The sequence below is a fragment of the Anomaloglossus baeobatrachus genome, chromosome 4 (assembly GCF_048569485.1).
Source record: "Anomaloglossus baeobatrachus isolate aAnoBae1 chromosome 4, aAnoBae1.hap1, whole genome shotgun sequence".
NCBI classification, from domain to species: Eukaryota; Metazoa; Chordata; class Amphibia; order Anura; family Aromobatidae; genus Anomaloglossus; species Anomaloglossus baeobatrachus.
Window position 1 is genome coordinate 29734973 of NC_134356.1, and position 23739 is coordinate 29758711.

General features: G+C 41.8%; 1 long non-coding RNA gene across 1 annotated transcript in view; it reads right to left on the minus strand.

Annotated features, from left to right (window-relative positions):
• Positions 1-9853: 9853 nt before the first annotated feature.
• The window catches only part of LOC142301125 (uncharacterized), a 139776-nt gene continuing 125890 nt past the window's right edge, over positions 9854-23739 (minus strand). The window contains exons 5-7 of the long non-coding RNA XR_012752694.1: positions 20905-20966; positions 16025-16042; positions 9854-12479 (exon numbers count right to left, since the gene is read on the minus strand). This is a non-coding gene — a long non-coding RNA (uncharacterized LOC142301125). The remainder of the gene's footprint in view (positions 12480-16024; positions 16043-20904; positions 20967-23739) is intronic.

Here is a 23739-nt window from a genome sequence, read left to right on the forward strand (position 1 = left end):
TGTCTTGCACCCACTTTGAAATTTGGTGGAGGATCGGTGATGATCTGGGGATGCTTCAGCAAGACTGGAATTGGGCAGATTAAACTTTGCGAAGGACGAGTGAATCAAGCCCCACACAAGGTTATCCTGGAAAAGCAGCTGCTTCCTTCTGCTCAGGCAATGTTCCCCAACTCTGAGGACTGGTATTTCCAGCAGGACAAACTGCCATGCCACACAGCTAGGTCAATCAATGTGTGGATGAAGGACCACCACATCAAAACCCTGTCATGGCCAGCCCAATCTCCAGACCTGAACCCCATTGAAAACCTCTGGAATGTAATCAAGAGGAAGATGGATAGTCACAAGCCATCAAACAAAGGAGAACGGCTTACATTTTTACACCAGGAGTGGCATAAAGTCACCCAAAAGACATGTAACAGACTGAAGGAAAGCAGCCAAGACGCAGGAAAGCTGGGATTAAACATCATGATTACGCCACAAAATATTGATTTCTGAATATTCCTGAGGTAAAACATTAGTATTGTTGTCTCAAAATGATTATGAACTTCTTTTCTTTGCATTATTTGTGCATTGTTTTGTTATTTTGACAATTTCTCATTTTCAGAAAATAAATACACAATTTATTGCTTGGAAATTCGGAGACGTCGTCAGTATTTCTAGAATAAAAGAACAATTTACATTTTACTCAAAATATAAAGAGAAAAATCAGAAGAAAATGAAAATTGTGCAGCAGTCTCTTAATTTTTCCCAGAGCTGTGTATATATTTTTATATATTTTTTTTTATATATATATATATATATATATATATATATATACACACACACACACACAAAACTCTACAGACTATATATACACAGTGTGTGTATATATATATATATATATATATATATATATATATATGTATATATACACATACATACACAAAACTCACACAGTTTATTTTTAAAAAAAATAGTTTTGGGGTTTTTTTCAATCACCACCCACTCCTAAAAAAAGAAAATAAAAAGGATTTTTTGGCACTGACATCCACAGATGTCCCATCTCTTAAAATATTACATTATTTAACCCAAAAGGTGGGGAAATAAAAAAAAAAAAAATTGCTTTCTTTGAATCACCAAAAAAATCAACAACAAAATGTAATAAAAAGTGTTCAAAATAATATAGCTACCAATAAAAACAGGTCATCATGCAAGAAATAAGCCTTCATACTGCTCCATCGATGAAAAAATATCCAAAATTAAAAAAAAAGTTCAAAATTTAGAAAAAGTAAAATAATAATAATAATTTCGAAAATAAACTGTTTGTTTTTTTTAAGAAGTAAAAGGAAAAAAGTTCAGATTTTTTAAAGGAGTAAGGGCTCGTGCGCACATTGTGTAATTCCATGCATTTACGCTGCGTATGGCACTGCAGTGTAAATGCATGCGTCCTGCGTCCCCTGCACAATCTATATAGATTGTGCATGATACGAGCGCACAATGCTTTTTTGAACACAGCGATTTGGATGCTAAAATTTTGATTTTGACCTAAATCCGTGCGTTCATAAAATGAGCATGTCAATTATTCCGTGCGCTATGGATGCAGCTCCCACACTGTCTATGGTGGGGGCAGCAGCCAGAGCGCATGAAATCGGCTTTTTTCTACAAAAAAATTGCATTCATTATGCAGTGTTTCTGCAGCGATTTGAAGCGCACATGTGCTGTCAAATTGCTGCAGAATATTCAGCAGTTACGTGCGAACAAGGCCTAAAATATAAAAAACTGAATTTTTTTTTTTAAAGACATAAAATGAAAAAAAGTTCAGAATTCTTTTAAAAAAGTAAAATAAAAAAGTTCCAAATTTTTTATTAAAGCAGTGAAATAAAAAAAATCAGAATATTTTTAAATATGTAAAATAAAAAGCAGAATTTTTTTTTAAAGAAGTAAAGTAAAAAAAAGTCAGATTTTTTTTAAAGAAGTGAAATTAAAAAACAGATTTTTTTCAAAGAAGAAAAAAAAGTTCAGAATTTTTTATAAACAAAATGAAAAAGTTGACTTTTTTTAAAAAAAAGTAAAATAAAAAAATCTGATTTTTTTTAAAGAAGTAAAATAAAAAAATCTGATTATTTTTAAATATGTAAAATAAAAATCAGATTTTTTTTAAAGAAGTAAAGTAAAAAGTCAGGATTTTTTTAAAGAAATAAAATAAAAAAACAGATTTTTTTTTCAAAGAAGATGAAAAAAAGTTCAGAATTTTTTATAAACAAAATGAAAAAAAGTTGACCTTTTTTTTTTTTAAAAAAAAAGTAAAATATAAAAATCAGATTTTGAAGTGAAAAAACCCAGATTTTTTTTTAAAGAAGTAAAATAAAAAAAACTGTTTTTTTTTTAAAGAAGTAAAATACAAAAAAAATTTTTTTAATGAAGTAAAATAAAAAATAAATTTTTTAAAGAAGTAAAATAAAAAAATCTGATTTTTTTTTTTTAAAGAAGTTAAATAATTTTTTTAAAGAAGTAAAATAAAAAACAGATTAAAAAATTTAGATTTTTTTTTTTTTAAAGAAGTAAAATAAAAAAAACTCCATAACGTGTTGGCCTGGAGAATCACATTGCCTGGTCATTTTTTTTTTAACCACACATTGAATTGAAAAAAGGCACACTTGTGGGGGTTTTTTCACCACTTCATCGCACTTGGAATTTTATTTTTTACTGTTTTTGACTACATTATATGATAAAGTGAATGACATAATTCAAAACTACAACTTGTTCCACATCACACAAGCCCTCATACAGCTGTGGAGGCGGAAAAGTAAAAAAAAAAATAGCTCTTGGAAGAAGGGAAAAAATAAATAAATAAATAAATAAACCCCTTAGATGCTGCAGTCACTATTGACTGCGGCATATAAGGGGGTTAGCTCCTATCCAGGCTATTACAAATGAGATCTAGGCTGATAATGAAACCGCCATAATAGTACTGTGGTCTATGGGAACCTTCTTCTTGTACTATTCGTTTTTGGGGTGGGAAGGTGTAAAGGGTTTTTCCACTATAGAAATTGGCAGCATATTAATCTCCTACGTGTAATATACAGTTTATAGGTATTTCTGCTGACTCCGGGTTTTCGTGTCTCTGCCTGTTCATGCTTCCTCATTCCTCTTCTGAGCGTCTGTGAGAAGAGCAAGCGCGTCAATTTTAGGAACTCCCATAGAAATGAGGAAGCAGAGTGTATGTGGTCGGTTACCTTTCCTCTGGGACCCCCATAATAGATTTGGGTCCCACAAAAACCAAAAAAAATACCCTGCTATAAGCAAAATCACCACACGAGGGCGCCCTCACACTGCTTTTTACATGTCCACCCTATTAGACTATATGAGAGTTTTCTTGTACTTTGCTGCCCTCTAGTGGCATTATTATGAAGGTACAGTTTTTTCAAAATGGGATATATTTAATTATTATTAATTATTATTATAGCGCCATTTATTCCACATGTGAAAAGGGGTCTATATAATAAAAACAACACGGCACAGACTGGTACAGCAGGAGGATGTTACACATGTGTATCCATCACATAAGAAAGTGACAGCAAGCAGAGATCTTGGGATGGTGAAGAAAGAATATTGGAAAGTTCTCCATCTTTTTGGTGCGCCCCTTTAAGAGCTCTTCACACTGAGTGCAGATTGTGTGGACGTGTCTGTGCAGGGCTGTGGATTACACTTCCAGCAGATGATGCTCTGCCATCACACCCACTAGTGGTGATTCAGCTGTGTCCTGACATGCCACGGGTGCGTAGGGGGGGTGAGCTCATTAGGGTGTGTTGTCAGTGTACGGAGTGATTAACCCTTCTCACCACATTCTACATTTTTACAGTTTCCATGCTCCGTAACTTGTCACTTTTCTTTAGTGTTCTCTTTCTCGTCTTCCGCATTCTGCCAGCACTATAGGTGCTGGGACTTCCATTTCCTCAATTCCCAGCGTGCATTGATCCCACCAACCCATTACAGCACAGAAGCATCTTTTTTACCACCCTGTGTTGTGATGTTCCTCTATTACTCCTCCTGGTAACGTCACTATATTACCTGACAAAGGTTTGCGTTCTATAAAAGACGCCATCCAATCATAGCCGACAGTGTACAGACGCAGCCAATAAAAGAGATAATGTTAAAACCCAGTTATTAATTTATGCATGCATTTCCAGGAAGAATAACAGAGGGATTAATCTTTTCTCTGCTTCTAAAAAAAAAACCATGTTCCAGAATTGTTATTAGTGGGAGGAGCTTACGAAAATGGACAATTTCCTAATTACATCCTAAAGAAGATCCCTCCGCTCTCCTAACTTGAGGACATACTTCCATTCCCTGGAAAATACCAAATCTGGAACATCTTTTCTTAGCTCCTCTATCATTCCTTTTACAAATATAGGCCTAATTTGACAACTGGGTGTTACCCATTTATTTTGTCAAAGGGGCGTGTCACTATTGTCAGCATTGATTGGACAATGCTGGTAGGGGTAACCTCCCCCCTTCTCAATTTATTCACTTCTATAGGAATTTACAGTATACTGTGTATGCATTGAAGTAAAAAAGTCAGGATTCAGTTAGCTCCCCCTAGTGGTGTCTGCAAACAGGAATTATTCTATCATTTATAGCATCCCTTTCATACAAAAAAACAGTAAAAGCACAGTTTTATCCCAAGCAGCAAGTAAAAGCTGTTGTTCTTCCACATTCCAGTCTATGGAGCTGTCCTAGTGCCAATGCTCACTCTGTTTCAGTGTGCGGTTCGTCTTCACTCACTTCCCAGCATGCATTTCTCCTGCTGTTGTGCAATGGCTTGCCTGCCCTGAATGAGAAGCCTGTATCTCAGTTATACCTGTATGCAAACAACAGTCAGGAGAGCAGAGAGACAAAGACCTGCCCCCACGTCCTGTAGAGAGACAAAAACCTGCCCCCACGTCCTGTAGAGAGACAAAAACCTGCCCCCACGTCCTGTAGAGAGATAAAAACCTGCCCCCACGTCCTGTAGAGAGATAAAAACCTGCCCCACTTCTTGTAGAGAGACAAAGACCTGCCCCCACTTCCTGTAGAGAGAAAAAGACCTGCCCCCACTTCCTGTAGAGAGACAAAGACCTGCCCCCACTTCCTGTATAGAGACAAAGACCTGCCCCCACTTCCTGTAGAGAGAAAAAGACCTGCCCCCACTTCCTGTAGAGAGACAAAGACCTGCCCCCACTTCCTGTATAGAGACAAAGACCTGCCCCCACTTCCTGTATAGAGACAAAGACCTGCCCCCACTTCCTGTAGAGAGAAAAAGACCTGCCCCCACTTCCTGTAGAGAGACAAAGACCTGCCCCCACTTCCTGTAGAGAGACAAAGACCTGCCCCCACTTCCTGTAGAGAGAAAAAGACCTGCCCCCACTTCCTGTAGAGAGACAAAGACCTGCCCCCACTTCCTGTATAGAGACAAAGACCTGCCCCCACTTCCTGTATAGAGACAAAGACCTGCCCCCACTTCCTGTATAGAGACAAAGACCTGTCCCCACTTCCTGTAGAGAGAAAAAGACCTGCCCCCACTTCCTGTAGAGAGAAAAAGACCTGCCCCCACTTCCTGTATAGAGAAAAAGACCTGCCCCCACTTCCTGTAGAGAGAAAAAGACCTGCCCCCACTTCCTGTAGAGAGACAAAGACCTGCCCCCACTTCCTGTAGAGAGACAAAGACCTGCCCCCACTTCCTGTAGAGAGAAAAAGACCTGCCCCCACTTCCTGTAGAGAGAAAAAGACCTGCCCCCACTTCCTGTAGAGAGAAAAAGACCTGCCCCCACTTCCTGTATAGATAAAAAGCCCTGACCCCACTTCCTGTATCGAGACAAAGACCTGCCCCCACTTCCTGTATAGACACAAAGCCCTGCCCCCACTTCCTGTATAGAGACAAAGCCCTGCCCCCACTTCCTGTATAGAGACAAAGACCTGCCCCCACTTCCTGTATAGAGACAAAGCCCTGCCCCCACTTCCTGTATAGAGACAAAGCCTTGCCCCCACTTCCTGTATAGAGACAAAGACCTGCCCCCACTTCCTGTATAGAGACAAAGCCTTGCCCCCACTTCCTGTATAGAGACAAAGACCTGCCCCCACTTCCTGTATAGAGACAAAGCCCTGCCCCAATTTCCTCTATAGAGACAAAGACACACCCTCATTTCCTGTATAAAGACAAAGACCTGCCTCCACTTCCTTTAGAGACAAAGACCTGTCCTACTTCTTGTATAGAGATAAAGACCCACCCCACTTTCTGTATAGAGACAAAGACCCGCCCCACTTCCTGTATAGAGACAAAGACCTGCCCCCACTTCCTGTATAGAGAAAAAGCCCTGCCCCCACTTCCTGTATAGAAAGCCCTGCCCCCACTTCCTGTAGAGACAAAGACCCACCCCACTTCCTATATAGAAAGCCCTGCCCCCACTTCCTGTATAGAAAGCCCTGCCCCCACTTCCTGTATAGAAAGCCCTGCCCCCACTTCCTGTATAGAAAGCCCTGCCCCCACTTCCTGTTACAGACAAAGACCTGTCCCACTTAAGATAGGGAGACAAAAACCTTACCCTACTTCCTGTGCTATGACAAAGACCCACTCCCACTTTCTGTAGAGAGATATAAACCTACCCACACTTCCCGTTGATACATATACCATATCCACTTCCCGTAGAGAGAAGAAGACCCGTCCCACTTCCTGTTCTCCCACCACTCGGACCTTCACTGATGCAGTGGATGAAGGTGTTGGGCTTCTGTTTCCCTTTCACAGTTGTGTTTTCGGGAACTAGCTACAGCGCTGCTCCATGAAAGTGACCGGTGGCGGTTGCGGTTCCTCTGCACAGCCGGTTGTCTGGTACCATTTATGCAGGGAAAAACAGTAACAGAAATGAAGTATTGAACGCTGCAGCCCTCATTTTATGGATCGGTTTGGGTCTTGAGACTCTTGAGGCTTGGACCTCCAGCGATATTTTAGTTTGGCCTTGTGATTTCCTAAGGTGGGAATACCCTTTTCAGGACAGACATTACGACTTCCATATCAGCTGTGAATCCCAGTGTTATGTATATGTCACCCCGGCCTATATACTCCGCGTATACTCCACCCACCTATAGCTCACAGTCCAACCCGCGGTGTCAGGACATTGTGCTGTCATCTTTGCGTCTTCTCTACCCAGCAGAAGATGAAAGCGGCCGCCCCAGGTATCTGCTCACATCTCACTTTGTTGTGGACTTAATTACCAAGCTGCTTATACGCTTCTGCCGCGCTGACCCCGGGGGGAGAAATATCTTTAATTACTAAACTTGCAGTAAGAATTTTTAATTAGCTCCGACAGCGGGGACACATCATGGCTGCGAAGACACCAAAAATGGAGGGTTTATGTCACTGTGCGTTCCTCATGGCTTTCTATTTGGCTTATCAACCCACATTAAGGCTATGGGACCACCTAAACTCCTACTTTTACAAAAAACCCGCCCATTTTTCCTGTTCCGGTCGTGGGATTGCCCTTGACGAAAGCAGAACTTTTGGCCATCATGAATCTATAGGCTCTAGAGTGGAGCAAAGAGATTGATCCAGTGGCCACCTCAGACCATGGTGACTACCAGGGTTCTGCCAAGTACATGGGAACCCCCGGTGAGTGCCGCCCGCAACACACAGGGTACATGATACAATGGTGGGACCTGGCGCTAGGGAACGTGGAGCAGGGTCACCTCCTAAACTCACCTGGGGCTGATCCTTGCACTCCCTAAAGTCCACATCGCCAATCACGTGCCTATACCTGTCTTTCCCTGGGCTCAGCCCTGGATAGTGTGCAGGGCAGCAGGAACGCTAGTCCCACTCTAGGTTAAAAACACAGAGAGGATTAGATAGACTGAGGTAAAATAAACAGCAATCATACAAAGCACTACAACCAACAAGAGGTAATAAAGAGGAACAGACCAGAGGGGAAAAAACAAAAAGGACTAAGGGAGGGAAATACTCAACACAGCTTTCACACAGCAAGTGTTCTCTGAAAGTCTTCCTGGTCCACACCTCACAGGTTCCCTCTAGAGGCAAGCTAAGCAGAAACTATCACCAGCAATAACCTGGGCTAGGAGGGAAGTCTTTATAGCAGAGCTAATTTGCAATAGAGAACAGCTGGCTATAGCTTTCATTCAGAGTTCAGGAGACCAGAGGATCTACGCTGGAAAAGGGAGAATCTGCACAGCCAGCAGTATTACCCTGAGTAAGTGTGTATGAAGCCCTGGGCTGTGATCTCCTGACACCAGAAATAGGAGGGATCACTCTCCGTCGTGGTACCCTCGTGACAAGAAGCCTATGACCCTCCTCTTCCGTGGCGGCATCCCGACACCTCGTCCGGTGCGACATCATCGTTGCGGCACAACAAGCCAACTAATCAAAAGAGCGGCAGGACATGCCAGAACATAGGAGAAGGTGCCCAGGACTCTGATGGACTACTAGGCTCAACTCCGATAGGCCAAATCTGTGTACCTCCTGAATTCACAGCATTTCTTTTACCACAGGATGTCCTTATACTTTGGCGCCATATCTGCTTGGCCAATCATTCATAATAGAAGGGAAATAATCCAACTCCCTTCTATGTCCCTTGAAAACAAGGTATCAGGCATGTTGACGACATTTTTATCACCCTGGCCTCTCGATTGTCGGTAAATGTCAATTCCAGGGCACGTCGATGGTGAAGATCGGTCTGTTCTCACCCATTCTATGACCACAACTAGGGCAATCATATATTTTATGGGTCACGGGTTTCCATTGCCGGTTATAGTTTTGGCCCTCCAGGGTCAGGAATCGGCCTCCTTGCTGTGACTGACGCATTTCATGCCGGTCTGGACGCATCTTGGTGATTGGGTTCTTTGAAGGGTTGATCAAAAAGATTTCCATTAACCCTCATTCGGCGGCCAGGCTGGTCCTCTATGGCAGCCCCAACAGGTCAGTCTTCTCTTTTGTAGCCGCATACTCGACCCGGTATGGCGCCATCTGTTGGCACCCTGGATGCCAGCCACAGAAGTAAAAACTGCCATGTTGTGGTTGGTCTGACCGGACTGGATGCCGGACAAGGGCAGCCTAAATCGTTTTGATAAACTCTGGTTAATTCCGAAAAGTAAAACTTCAAAGCTTCCTGTATATAGATGTAGTATAGCTGTATTTATAATTTAAAGGGGCTGTCCATACTTGAACATTTTTTGCAAAAACCTTCCCCTTCCTTGATTGTGGACTGTGTCCCCCAACTGTCTCCGTACTTCCTTTTTGGGCCACTCAGTCAAACCTCTTTAAAGGGTTGTCCTAAATTTATCACTTAAGTGACCATTATTCCCAATATCCGAGCTCTGCAGAGCGGTATAACACCTGGTAGTCCCCTAGCCGATGAATGGAGTGGGTGGTGCTCTGCAGAACGTGGTATCGGTGGGGGTCCCAGCAGTCAGTATCCACCAATACCATACCGATGCACGAGGAAATAATGGTCTCCATTGCCCTACATCAGAAAAATCATTACCATCCTATGGGCTGTGTATAAGATCAGCTTTGTATGGCGGCACACCAGGATATAGAATCCATTGGATAACATCGATCATGTATCACTGCTCCCCACATCTTACCACTTGTAGGACACCACAATTTGGTTCTGCACATGGGGACTTCGCGTTCTCCTCTTATATTAAGATCTAATAGTAAAAATAAAATTACTAAGGATCCTCGAGGGACGGGCTATGACTAGATCCTCGGGGGCGGAGCCTTTTTGACTGAAAAAGGCTTCTAAAACTAGGCCATCTTATTGCTGTGGGGTATTAATGGCCATAGAAATGACTAAATAGATGGCTACAAATAAAACACCAACAGTACAAATAGAATTCAAAATTTCAACTCTTTATTGATTTTATTTTATTTTTTATTCAACTGGGAAAGGAAACAAAAACAAATAAAATAAAGGCTTGGGATGACACAGGGCCGAGATAATACACAGTATGTGTCACACTTGCCAGATTTTGGGATGTTGGGATTTCTATTGAAAGACGACCTTCGGCTTGTCCTCCGGGGAGTCTGACGCCACGCTGCCCGTCAGGGAAGGCAGTAGGTTGTATAGTTAACTCCTGATTGGGGCCAAAAAATACTACCCTGAAACCACACAACCTACTACCTCACCCCGCTAAGGCAGCTCGAGTGACTCAGCCATGTGATGGACACCCGGGAGAATAGGGCATTGTAGCGCACTTACCTCCGCCAATCTGTGGTGTACGTAGGCCTCTGGCCCTCAGGTATTAAAAATTGTTTAGGGAAAAAAGTGGTTTATAGCAGCCAATCAGAGAGCGGCTTTCGAAGTACAACATACAAATATTTTTCTGTAAATCTAACTCATAGAGGGAGAGGAGGGGGATGCAGCTGCAGTTTTTATGCGAGATTGAATGCTGTGAGAGGGGAGAGGGAGCAAACGATAGAAACGGCAGTATAGGATATGTGAGCACTTGGCAGTGGAGGAGGTAGAAGATGGAAGAGGGGGATGCAGCTGCAGTTTTTATGTGAGACTTAATGCTGTGGGGAGGGGAGGGAGCTGAAGGGAGAAACAGCAGTAAAGGATATGTGAGCACTTGGCAGTGCAGGAGATAAAAGATAGGGAGGAGGGGGATGCAGCTGCAGTTTTTATGATAAACTGAGTGCTGTGAGAGGGGAGAGGGAGCAGACATGAGAAACAGCAGTATAGGATATGCGAGCACTTGTCAGTGCAGGAGGTAGAAGATAGGGAGGAGGGGGATGCAGCTGCAGTTTATAAGTGTGCCTGTGAGACTGCATGCTGTGAGAGGGAGCAGACGTGAGGAAATAGCAATATGGGATATGTGATCATTGGGCAGTGCAATGCAGTAAATAAAGGACAGGGAGGAGGGGGATGCAGCTGCAGTTTTTATGTGTACATATATGAGACTGCATGCTGTGAGAGGGGAAAAGGAGCAGAAGTGAGAAATAGTACTATTGGATATGTGGGAACTGAGCAGTACAATGCAGAAAATAAAGGACAGGGAGAAGGGGGATGCAGCTGCAGATTTTGTTGTCTGCCAGTGAGATTGCATGTTGTAAGAAGGGAGATGAGGAAAAGTAAGAAACAGGACTATGGGATTTGTGGTTAGTGAGATGTAGGAAATAGACGACAGGGAGGAGGGGGATGCAGCTGCAGGTTTTTATCTGAGACTGAACGCTGTGAGAGGGGAGAGGAAACAGACAAGAGAAACCACTATGGGATATGTGAGCACTTGGCAGTGCAGGAGATAGAAAAGAGAGGAGGGGGATGCAGCTGCAGTTTTTATGTGTACTTATATACAACTGCATTCTGTGAGGGGGGAAAAGGAGCAGAAATGAGAAACAGCACTATAGGATATGTGGGAACTGCGTAGTGCAGGGAGGAGGGGGATGTGAGACTGCATGTTCTATGAAGGTAGAGTAGGAAAAGTAAGCAAAAGCATTATGGGATATGTGGACAGTGAAATGTAGGAAATAGAAGAGAGGGAGGAGGGGGATGCAGCTGCAGTTTTGTGTTTGATTGACTGCATGTTGTGAGAGGGGAAAATGAGCAAAAACAAGAAGATTGTAAAGTGTTTTGCACAGCAGTATGTAGGCAGTGTAATGCAGTAAACAGAGAGGAGGGAGATGCGGCTGCAGTTTGTGTGTCTGTGAGACTGCATTCTTTGAGAGAGGGAAGAGCAAAAGTGAGAAAATTGTGGTGGATTTCTGTGCATAGTACTATATGATACGTAGGCAGTGTGTTGTAGTAAACAGAGGAGGGGGATGCAGCTGCAGTTTTCTTGCGTCTGTGAGGAGAAAAGAATATTGTCTCAGAATGTAATATAGCGAATAGAAGTCAGGGAGGAGGGGGATGCGGCTGCACGTCTTAAGTGTCTGTGAGACTGCATGCTGTAAGGGGAGAGAAAGCACAAGAGGGAAGATATCTGATTGGATCAGACCGATGTGCACAGGACTCTGGGATGTGTAGGCTGCGGAAACTAGAAGAGGTAGAGGAGGGGGATGCAGCTGCAGGTTCTTACTCTCCGAATAGGAGGCTTCTTGCTGTGAAAGGGGAAGGGGAGCAGCACAACCATAATATCACACAACGACGGGAAACAATGAGACATAAACACAACATTCCTCTCCTCGTGATGTCGGTTCTTCTTCCGCCGTTGAAGAAATTACAGCCACTTCAGGAAAGACAGTAGATTGTATAGTTATCTGACACTCAGGGATTGACCCCCAAAACTAAACAACCTACTACCTCACCCCAAAGGACAGTTAGCTTGGGCCAGAGGCGTCCGGATGGAAAATCGGCGTCGTGCAGGGGACACGTAACATGGGAGGGGGACACGTCCTCTCGTTATGTAAGGATTTCACCTGGGGCCGATCTTCAGGTTTCCTCGACAGCAGGCTGGGACTGGTTGTCTGAGGCTCCTCGAGGCTCCTTTAGGATGTGACACCGGGAACTTCATGGCCCCTGGATAAAAATCATTACAGAGACTGTATGAAACATTATCTGTCTATAGAGGCCATGCTATAGATTTAAAGGGCCGGTACACAATAAATTCCGAGCACTCCGGTACGTGAGAACCACAGGGCCAGCATCATCATCCGGCAAACCCAGGCAAGTGGAGTGCCCACTCAGCTCAGATTTCCATCGGACATATATGGTGCATGCGCACACTGGGTGTATAGGAGTCTAATCAATAGCTCACATTGAATCCATTATACCCCTTTAGACGGCGCAGTCAGTTGTGACCGAGGCATTTAAGGCGTTAAAAATGTAGGAAGTGGCCCTTCTCTCGAACAATCAATTGTGGTTTGCCGATGGAAGGGACCTACTGAAGATCGGTAATAGCAGTATATTGTACACTCAATCGCAGGTTCAAGTCCCAAAAACGAGACTGATAAAAAATGTATAAAAAAATTAAAAAATATTTAAAAGAAATAAAAGAATATGGCAGTATATTGAGCAAGCAGTCGCAGGTTCAAGTCCCAAAAATGAGACAAAAAAAAAACTATAAAAAAAAGAAAAATATTAAAAAAGAAGAGAATATAGCAGTATATTGAACAAGCTGTTGCAGGTTCGAGTCCTAAAAATGAGACTAGATTTTTTTTTTTTTTTTAAAAAAAAAAAAAAGAAAAATATTAAAAATAATATGGCAGTATATTTAACAAGCAGTTACAGGTTTGAGTCTCAAAAACGAAACTAATAAAAAATATATAAAAAAAGACACCAAAAAATATTAAAAATAAATAAAAGAATATGACAGTATAGTAAACAAGCAGTCACAGGTTCGAGTCCCAAAAACGAAACTAATAAAAAATATATAAAAAAGAACACGAAAAAATATTACAAATAAATAAAAGAATATGACAGTATATTAAACAAGCAGTCACAGGTTCGAGTCCCAAAAACGAAACTAATAAAAAGTATATTAAAAAAACACCAAAAAATATTAAAAATAAATAAAAGAATATGACAGTATATTAAACAAGCAGTCACAGGTTCGAGTCCCAAAAACGAAACTAATAAAAGATATATATAAAAAAAAACACGAAAAAATATTACAAATGAATAAAAGAATATGACAGTATATTAAACAAACAGGTTCGAGTCCCAAAAACGAAACTAATAAAAAATATATTAAAAAACACCAAAAAATATTAAAATAAATAAAAGAATATGACAGTATAGTAAACAAGCAGTCACAGGTTCGAGTCCCAAAAACGAAACTAATAAAAAATATATAAAAAAAAACACGAAAAAATATTACAAATAAATAAAAGAATATGACAGTATATTAAACAAGCAGTTACAGGTTCGAGCCCCAAAAACGAGACTAGTAAAAAATGTATAAAAAAAATAAAATATAAAAAAAAAATAAAAGAATATGGGAGTAACATGCAGTAGCAATAAAGTTCGCGTCCCAAAAACAAGACTAATAAAAAATGCATAACCCCCCCCCAAATATTAAAAAGAAATCTAAGAATATAGTTGTATATTGAACAAGCAGTCACAGGTTCGAGTCCCAAAAACAAGACTAATAAAAATGTACCAAAAAGAATAAATAAATAAAAGAATATGGCAATATATTGAACAGTCGCAGGTTCGAGTCCTGAAAACTAAACTAATAAAAAATGTATAAAAATAAAAAAGAAAATATTAAAAAGAATATGGCAGTATATTTAATAAGCAGTCACAGGTTTGAGTCCCAAAAACGAAAATAATAAAAAAATATATATATAAAAAAACACCAGAAAATATTAAATATAAATAAAAGACTATAACAGTATATTAAACATGCAGTCACAGGTTTGCGTCCCAAAAACAAGACTAATAAAAAATGTATAAAACAAACCACCCCAAAATATTAAAAAGAAATAAAAGAATATAGTAGTATATCAGTCGCAGGTTCGAGTCCCAAAAACGAGATTAATAAAAAATGCATAAAGAAATAAAAATAAATAAAAGAATATGGCAATATATTGAACAATTGCAGGCTCAAGTCCTAAAGATTAAACTAATAAAAAAAGATATACATTTGTGTGTGTGTATATATATATATATATATATATATATAAAAAAGAAAATATTAACAATAATATGACAGTATATTTAATAAGCAGTCACAAGTTTGTCACAAAAACAAAACTAATAAAAAGTATATAAAAAAAAATACCAAAAAAAAATAAAAGAATATGGCAGTAACATGCAGTCGTAGGTTTGGGTCTAAAAAAAAAAAAAAAAAAAAAAAAGACTGATATAAAGTGTATAAAAAAAGAAAAATATTAAAAAGAATATAGCAATATATTTAACGAGCAGTTGTAGGTTCAAGTCCTAAAAAGTAAACTAATAAAAAAAGATATACATTTATATATATATATATATATATATGTATAAAAAAATAAGAAAATATTAAAAATAATATGGCAGTATATTTAACAAGCAGTCACAAGTTTGAGTCCCAAAAACAAAACTAATAAAAAAGATATAAAAAAAGACCAAAAAAATATTAAAAATAAATTAAAGAATATAGTAGTAGCAAGCAGTCGCAGGTCCGAGTCCCAAAAATGAGACTAGTAAAAAATGTATAACCCCCCCCCAAAAAAAATAAATAGTAAAAAAATAAAAGAATATGGCAGTAACATGCAGTCACAGGTTTGAGTCCCAAAAGTGAGACTAGTAAAAAATGTATAAAAAAAACCCCCAAAAATAATAAAAAAAATAAAAGAATATGGCAGTAACATGCAGTCACAGGTTCGAGTCCCAAAAATGAGACTAGTAAAAATTGTATAAAAAAAACCCCCAAAAATAATAAAAAAAAATAAAAGAATATGGCAGTAACATGCAGTCGCAGGTTTGGGTCTAACAAAAAAAGACTAATATAAAGTGTATAAAAAAAGAAAAATATTAAAAAAAATATAGCAGTATATTTAACAAGCAGTCGCAGGTTCGAGTCCCAAAAACGAGACTAACAAAAAATGTATCTAAAAAAAAATAATAAAAAGAAATAAAAGAATATGGTAGTATAAAATGAGACTATAAAAAATGTATAAAAAAAAATAAAAATATGAAAAAATAAAAGAATATGGCAGTATAAAATGAGACTAATAAAAAAATGTATAAAAAAAAATATAAAAAAGAAATAAAAGAATATGGTAGTATATTGAACAAAGAAGGGCCCACAGACTCATATAACAGTGGAGCTGGCCCTTCATCAGCTTCTTCCAATTGAAAAACACAACATTCAGTAAAGCTGTTTTTGATTGGAGGAGGCTGATGGGCGGGTTCTGGTCACATGTTCCTCCATGATCGGCCATTTTTGAGAACCGGAGCGCTGTGAGGTGGGGTACAGGGGGAGAATTTGTAATACATATATATTAGTAAGTGGCACAAAATCATGTCCCCAACACATATATCAGGGAAAAAAAAAAAGTGAGTAACCCCCTTTAATTTACATTGAGGTCACGCATGGCCGCCATTGTGAAGAAGAGTAAGACAGTCGATATTCACCTTACCTTATCCATCCAGGGGACCTGAAAAACATAAAACACCACAAAGATCAGAGAGGCGAACCTCACAGTACCCGGCAGCGATGTACGACAACCGAGGGACCAACAGTGACGAGCGACGCGTTTCGCAGGCAGCACCAGGTGCGGAGGATCCACCCTGACAACCAATCCTGACAATGTGTCCCCCGGGGGATTGTCCTTAATTCACTGCTGGAGTCGTTACGTGACGCTCCCACTATCTACTTACTCTGCTTCTATATTCCATCTGGGGTACAGTACCAACGTTTCACCACTAGATGTCGCACCTCCATAGTTTTATCGCCTGCAGGGATAATCCCAGTTGACACCAACCCAAAAATTTGGAAGATTATTAACCCCGTCAGTGCAGGAATTACTATTTGATATTTTTTTCTGATCCTGTGTCATTTTGGACAGGTTAGGTCCTCCAAAGCGAGAGACGCTTTTTATAACCATTTTCCTCTGAAGTGAGGATACCGAACGGAGGAACTACCTTCAATAATTGTATATGAAAATAGGTTTTAACAACCCCTCTAAGGAGTAATATCAGCCTCTTGACCAGTATCTACTTACATTCCTCACTAAATACCAATTCCTGAGGATATAAATTATTTGTGCCTCAGTTACACCTCCTGGAAATGGCTGAACTGTGTGTAGTATTCTCCTTGTCAACTAACAGGGTATAAGGGTATGTAATATCAGCCTCCTGTCCAGTATCTACCTGCATTCCTCATGAAATACCAATTCCTGAGGATGTAAATTATTTGCCCCTCAGTTACACCTCCTGGAAATTGCTGAACTGTATGTAGTATTCTCCTTGGCAACCAACAGGGTATAAGGGTATGTAATATCAGCCTCCTGATTAGTATCTACCTACATTCCTTATAAAATACCAATCTCTGAGAATATAAATTATTTGTACCTCAGTTACACCTCCTGGAAATGGCTGAACTGTGTGTCGTAGTCTCCTTCTCAATCAACATGGTATAAGGGTAGGTAATATCAGCATCCTGACCAGTATGACCAGTATCTACCTGTATTCTTAATAAAATACCAATTCCTGAGAATATAAATTATTTAACCCTCTGTTACACCTCCTGGAAATGTCTGATGTGCGTAGTATTCAATTTGTCAACCTTCAGGGTATATATTTACACAGTAGGACGCAGTCAGTAATGATTAGACAAACTATGTATGTTATGCCTCACTGAAAAAATAAATGGTAACGCCCATTTGTCAATTTGGGCTTGATATGGATTTTGGTACCGATTCAGCTCCTACTGAAAACCCCAAAACAGTCTGTATCCACCTCGTATCAGCCCATGCAATGAGAAGAGAAAAGAAATATCCGCGAGGTCATTAGGATGCCACAGAGTAGGTAACAGATTAGCCCCAAAAAGGGATTAGCGCTACTTTTTCTGTGGATCTGCGGACGTTCATAACCTATGTCCAGAATTAATTGGTCTTGGATTGCATAATGCATGAAAATACCCTTCATTATACATTTCCAGGAGGGGCAACAGAGGAGCGGCATAATTCCAGGAGGAGCAACCTGATTCCAGGAAGAGCAACAGAGGAGCGGCATAATTTCAGGAGAAGCAACAGAGGAGAGGTATCATTCCAGGAAGAGCAACAGAGGAGCGGCATAATTCCAGGAGGAGCAACAGAGGAGTGGCATAAGTCAAGGAGGAGCAACAGAGGAGCGGCATAATTCAAGGAGGAGCAACAGAGGAATGGCATAATTCAAGGAGGAGCAACAGAGGAGCGGCATAATTCAAGGAGGAGCAACAGAGGAGCGGCATAATTCAAGGAGGAGCAACAGAGGAGTGGCATAAGTCAAGGAGGAGCAACAGAGGAGTGGCATAAGTCAAGGAGGAGCAACAGAGGAGCGGCATAATTCAAGGAGGAGCAACAGAGGAATGGTATAATTCAAGGAGGAGCAACAGAGGAGCGGCATAATTCAAGGAGGAGCAACAGAGGAACAGCATAATTCAAGGAGGAGCAACAGAGGAGCAGTATAATTCAAGGATTAGCAACAGAGGAGTGGCATAATTCCAGGAGGAGCAACAGAGGAGCGAAATAATTCAAAGAGGAGGAACAGAGGAGCGGCATAATTCAAGGAGGAGCAACAGAGGAATGGTATAATTCAAGGAGGAGCAACAGAGGAGCGGCATAATTCAAGGAGGAGCAACAGAGGAACAGCATAATTCAAGGAGGAGCAACAGAGGAGCAGTATAATTCAAGGATTAGCAACAGAGGAGCGGCATAATTCCAGGAGGAGCAACAGAGGAGCGAAATAATTCAAAGAGGAGGAACAGAGGAGCGGCATAATACAAGGAGGAGCAACAGAGGAGCGGCATAATTCCAGGAGGAGCAACAGAGGAGCGAAATAATTCAAAGAGGTGCATCAGAGGAGCGGCATAATTGAAGGAGGAGCAACAGAGGAGCGGCATAATTCAAGGAGGAGCAACAGAGGAGCGGCATAATTCAAGGAGGAAAAACAGAGGAGCGGCATAATTCCAGGAGGAGCAACAGAGGAGCAGCATAATTCCAGGAGGAGCAACAGAGGAGCGAAATAATTCAAAGTTCTAAAAAAATAAAAATTCATACAATTTTTTACCCCCATCCTGGACGCAGAGGAGGCAGTCACAGCCGTGCATTGGTAACTCAGATTTTTCAGGTCCCTGAATGGCAAATTTGCGAGGTTAGATGAGGAGCCAATGGCTCTGTAAATTTTGTGGGGGTCAGGCCATGCTAGGGCTGGACCCCAGATACATAAGATTGGGGATGATCGTGGTGGGGTGGGTGGGGCAATCTCCGGAGAATATCACCCCCGGTGGAATTATCCTTAAAGTGATTAAGGCGTCTTCTGTATGGCTTCCAGATGCCGGCGCTGTGTAAATCCCCCGTATTCAGCAGGGATCGTGCGCTGTGTGGCCCCTATTAAACCCACTTTCATGTTTGCAGTTTTCCATTTCATGCAATGGGAACTGTGCGTTATTAAGTAAAAAAAAAAAGGGCGATGCATCTGCACCTCATTATCCGGCCCCGGATTTCTAGGGATACTCAATACTCCAGAAGTAAAGATGGCTGCCCACGATCTGTATATAGAACGGGCGTCCATTTACTTTTTACTTCTGCCTCTTTTTCTTTCGGGGTGGGTTGGGGTCTTCCCGTCTGATAGAATCTTCATAAAAACTGGAGAAAAGTCGAACAAACCCACCACTAGCAGACCACCTTGTTAGTATGATTCCCATAGGATTGGGCATATCGAATCTTGATGCCCCATCCTTTTAAACTGCCCATTTATTTCTAATTTATAATGTCCCCCTTCTTTTTTTCCCACCTGATTGTTAAAGTATGATCACATTGTCTTCTGCTCTGTTGAAATAATGGGTGGGAAGAGCCTAAACAAGTCAGTGCAGCACAGGGAAGCAGTCTCATGTATAGCAGCTAAAATTTCATTTTGGATTCATTCATTGTCTAACAGAGTGTCGGAGAAAGTCGTGATCAGTGACATCGTACACATTGTACAGGAAGTGAGCGAAGTTACTTTATGTTATAAGTAGACTCTCCCTTTAAAGACTACATTTCAACAATGATTTCCGATTGTCTACATTGTCATCAATTTAGGAGATACCCTTAAAGATAACTCAAATGGGGGTCGGAGCCTCTTGCTCCTCCTCCCTGCAAGACCACTGTATGGCTCTCTGTTAGTTTTCAGTGACCTCCTATAATGTACTACAGTAAATAATGTTGTAGAGGGGAAAGAGGGGTATGAAGCTGCAGTTTCTGTGACAGTACACTGTGAGAGCAGAGAGGAAATGGGGGTCTGAGCCTCCTGTTCCTTCTCTCCGCAGGAGCACTGTGTAACTCTTTGTTAATTTTCAGTGACGTATAATGTTGTAGAGGGGGAGGAGGGGTATGAAGCTGCAGTTTCTGTGACTTTATGCTGTGAGAGGGAAGAGGAAATGGGGGTCTGAGCCTCCTGTTCCTCCTCCCTGCAGGACCTCTGTGTAGCTCTTCAGTGACCTATAATGTTGTAGAGAGGGAGGAGGGATATGAAGCTGCAGTTTCTGTGATTGTACGCTGTGAGGGGAGAGGAAATGGGCGTTCGAGCCTCCTATTCCTCCTCCCTGCAGGATCACTGTGTAACTCTGTTAATTTTCAGTGACCTATAATGTTGTAGAGGGGGAAGAGGGGTATGAAGCTGCAGTTTCTTTGAATGTACGCTGTGAGGGGGGAGAGGAAATGGGGGTCCGAGCCTCCTGTTCCTCCTCCCTGCAGGACCCCTGTGTAGCTCTTCAATGACCTATAATGTTGTAGAGAGGGAGGCGGGATATGAAGCTGCAGTTTCTGTGACTGTACGCTGTGAGAGGGGAAAGGAAATGGGGGTCTGAGCCTCCTGTTCCTCCTCCCTGCAGGATCACTGTGTAACTCTGTTAATTTTCAGTGACCTATAATGTTGTAGAGGGGGAAGAGGGGTATGAAGCTGCAGTTTCTTTGAATGTACGCTGTGAGGGGGAGAGGAAATGGGGGTCCGAACCTCCTGTTCTTCCTCTCTGCAGGACCTTGGTGTACCTGTTTGTTAACTTTCAGTGACCTACAATGTTGTAGATGGGGAGAAGGGGTATGAAGCTGCAGTTTCTGTGACTGTGACACTGTATGCTGTGATAGGGGAGAGGGAGCAGCCCAGCTACACTAACAATGAACCTACATTTTTACCAAAATCTCCCAAAATATTGCAGGTTACATACATTTTAGTCTGTGCATCTTCTTATGGAGTTTACTGTGGTTTTTTTTTTTAACATTATAATATGTGATTAAACAAAAACCCGCGAGAAAGGAAGGAAGTAAATCACATGTACCGTCTTATAAAGTGGTGCGAGGTCAGCGGCGAGGAGTCTGGAAATTCCCCCAAGTTTCCAATCTGCAAGATAAGAGTGAAAAGTGATATAAAATATGTCGTAATGTCAATAAAAACCCATATCTCCTTGTCTTTATATCTCCCATGGGGTAATATACGGAGAATATCAGCCTTTATTGCAGGCTGATCACAATGATCGGCGCCGATCGCTCGGCAGTAAGTGTTTCATTTTCCTGCAGTGCCGCCAGTGGACAAACGAGGTATTACACTGCATTCATATTGGTTGTCACCGAACGTTCCCATAAAGAGACTAAGTGAAGATTTATTCTGGCGGGAAATGATGGTTGATGGAAACGCTCACACCCCCCCCCCCCCCTTGTAGTAGCCTGATTAAATCTGGGGAACGCAGGGAACATGTCATAACTTTTATAGCCCGTCCTATTGTAAGAGCGGCCACATGTTGACTGATATTCATTAGACCTGGCACTGTGGTGCGAGCGCTGGCACCGGGCCACGGCCGTCCACCACACACATAAAATACGCTGAAACATGAAGGATATCCTGGGCTGTAAATACGTGACGCTCGCAACGTCTGTGCACAATTACAGTAAAGGAACAGAAAAGAAAAAAAAAAAGGAAGAAAAAGCTGTGAAAGCGGAATATTACGGCCGCCGGGAAACTACAGCTCCTATCAGGGTATGCTGGCAGGTGTAGTTGTTACCTGTGTATTCATCCTTTCTGCTTTATCAGTGTGCCTCGCCGGTCTCTGTCCTTCCTGCTTCCAATATGTGACCTCTGCAGCCAATCACAGGATGTATTGACACCAATACAGCATTTAATTGGCTGCAACAATCACATGTCAAGTCATTCCTGGTGCCCCGCTGGTCTCTCTTCTTCCTGCTCCCAACATGTGACCTCTGCAGCCAATCACAGGATGTATTGACACCAATACGGCATTTAATTGGCTGCAGCAGTCACATGTCAAGTCATTCCTGGTGCCTGTTTTCCTGCTCCCAATAGGTCACTTTTGCAGCCAATCAGAGGATGTGTTCACACTGGTGCAGCATGTGATTGGCTGCAGCAGTCACATGACAAGTCATTGCTGGTGACTTGCCGGTCTCTCTTCTTCCTACTTCTAAAAAGTGACCTCTGCAGCCAATCAAAGGATGTATTGACACCAGTACAGCATTTAATTGGCTGCAACAATCACATGTGAAGTCATTCCTGGTGCCTGTTTTCCTGCTCCCAATAGGTCACCTTTGCAGTCAATCAGAGGATGTGTTCACACTGGTGCATCATGTGATTGGCTGCAGCTGTCACATGACAAGTCATTGCTGGTGCCACGCCAGTCTCTCTTTTTCCTACTTCCAATATGTGACCTCTGCAGCTAATCAATGGATGAGTTGATACTGGTGTGACATATGATTCGCTGTAGTTATCACATGTCAAGTCATTGCTGGTGCCCCACCGCTCTCTGTTCTTCCTGCTCCCAAAATGTGACCTCTGCAGCCAATCACAGAATGTTTTGACACCAATGCAGCATATAATTAGCTGCATTTATCACAAGTCAGGTCATTCCTGGTGCCCCGCCGGTGTCTCTTCTTCCAGCTCCCAATATGTGACCTCTGCAGCCAATCACAGACACCAATGCAGCATATAATTGGCTGCAGCAGTCACGTGACAAGTCATTCCTGGTGCCCCGCCGGTCTCTGTTTTCCTGCTCCCAATAGGTCACCTTTGCAGCCAATAAGAAGATGTGTTCACAGTGATGCAGTATGTGACTGGCTCCAGCAGTTACCAGTCCAATCGTTGCTGGTGCACTGCCGGTCTCTCTTCTTCCTGCTCCCAATATGTGACCTCTGCAGCCAATCACAGAATGTGTTGACACAAATGCGGCATGTAATTGGCTGAAACAATCACATGTGAAATCATTGCTGGTGCCCTGCTGGTCTCTGTTTTCCTGCTTGCAATTGGTGACCTTTGCAGCCAATCACAGGATGTGTTGACACCAGTATGGCATGTAATTAGCTGCAACAATCACATGTCAAATCATTGCTGGTGCCCTTCTGGTCTCTCTTCTTTCTGCTCCCAATAAGTGACCTCTGCAGCCAATCACAGAATGTGCTGAACCAATGTGCCATGAAATTGGCTGCAACATTCACATGCTAAGTCATTGCTGGTGTCCTGCCGGTCTCTCTTCTTCCTGCTCCCAGTATGTGACCTCTGCAGCCAATCACAGAATGTGCTGAACAAATGCGGCACGTAAATGGCTGTAGCAGTCACATGACAAGTCATTGCTAGTGCTCAGCTGGTCTCTGTTCTTCCTGCTCCCAATATGTGACCTCTGCAGCCAATCACAGGACATGTTGACACCAATACGGCGTATAAGTGGCTGCAGCAATCACATGACAAGTCATTGCTGTTGCCCCGCCATTCTCTGTTTTTCTGCTCCCAATAATTGACCGCTGCAGCTAATCACAGAATGTGTTGACACCAATGTGGCATGTAATTGGCTGAAACAATCACATGTGAAGTCATTTCTGGTGCCCTGCCAGTCTCTGTTCTTTCTGAGCCCAATAATTGACCGCTGCAGCCAAACACAGAATGTGCTGAACCAATGCGGCACGTAAATGGCTGCAGCAGTACCATGACAAGTCATTGCTAGTGCCCAGCCGGTCTCTGTTCTTCCTGCTCCCAATATGTGACCGCTGCAGCCAATCACAGGATGTGTAGACTTCAGTTTAGCGTTTTCCAGACATCATCATCACTGTCCCCATTGGGGCTCACAATCTATATTCCCTATCAGTATGTCTGTGGAGTAGAGAAGGAAAACCAC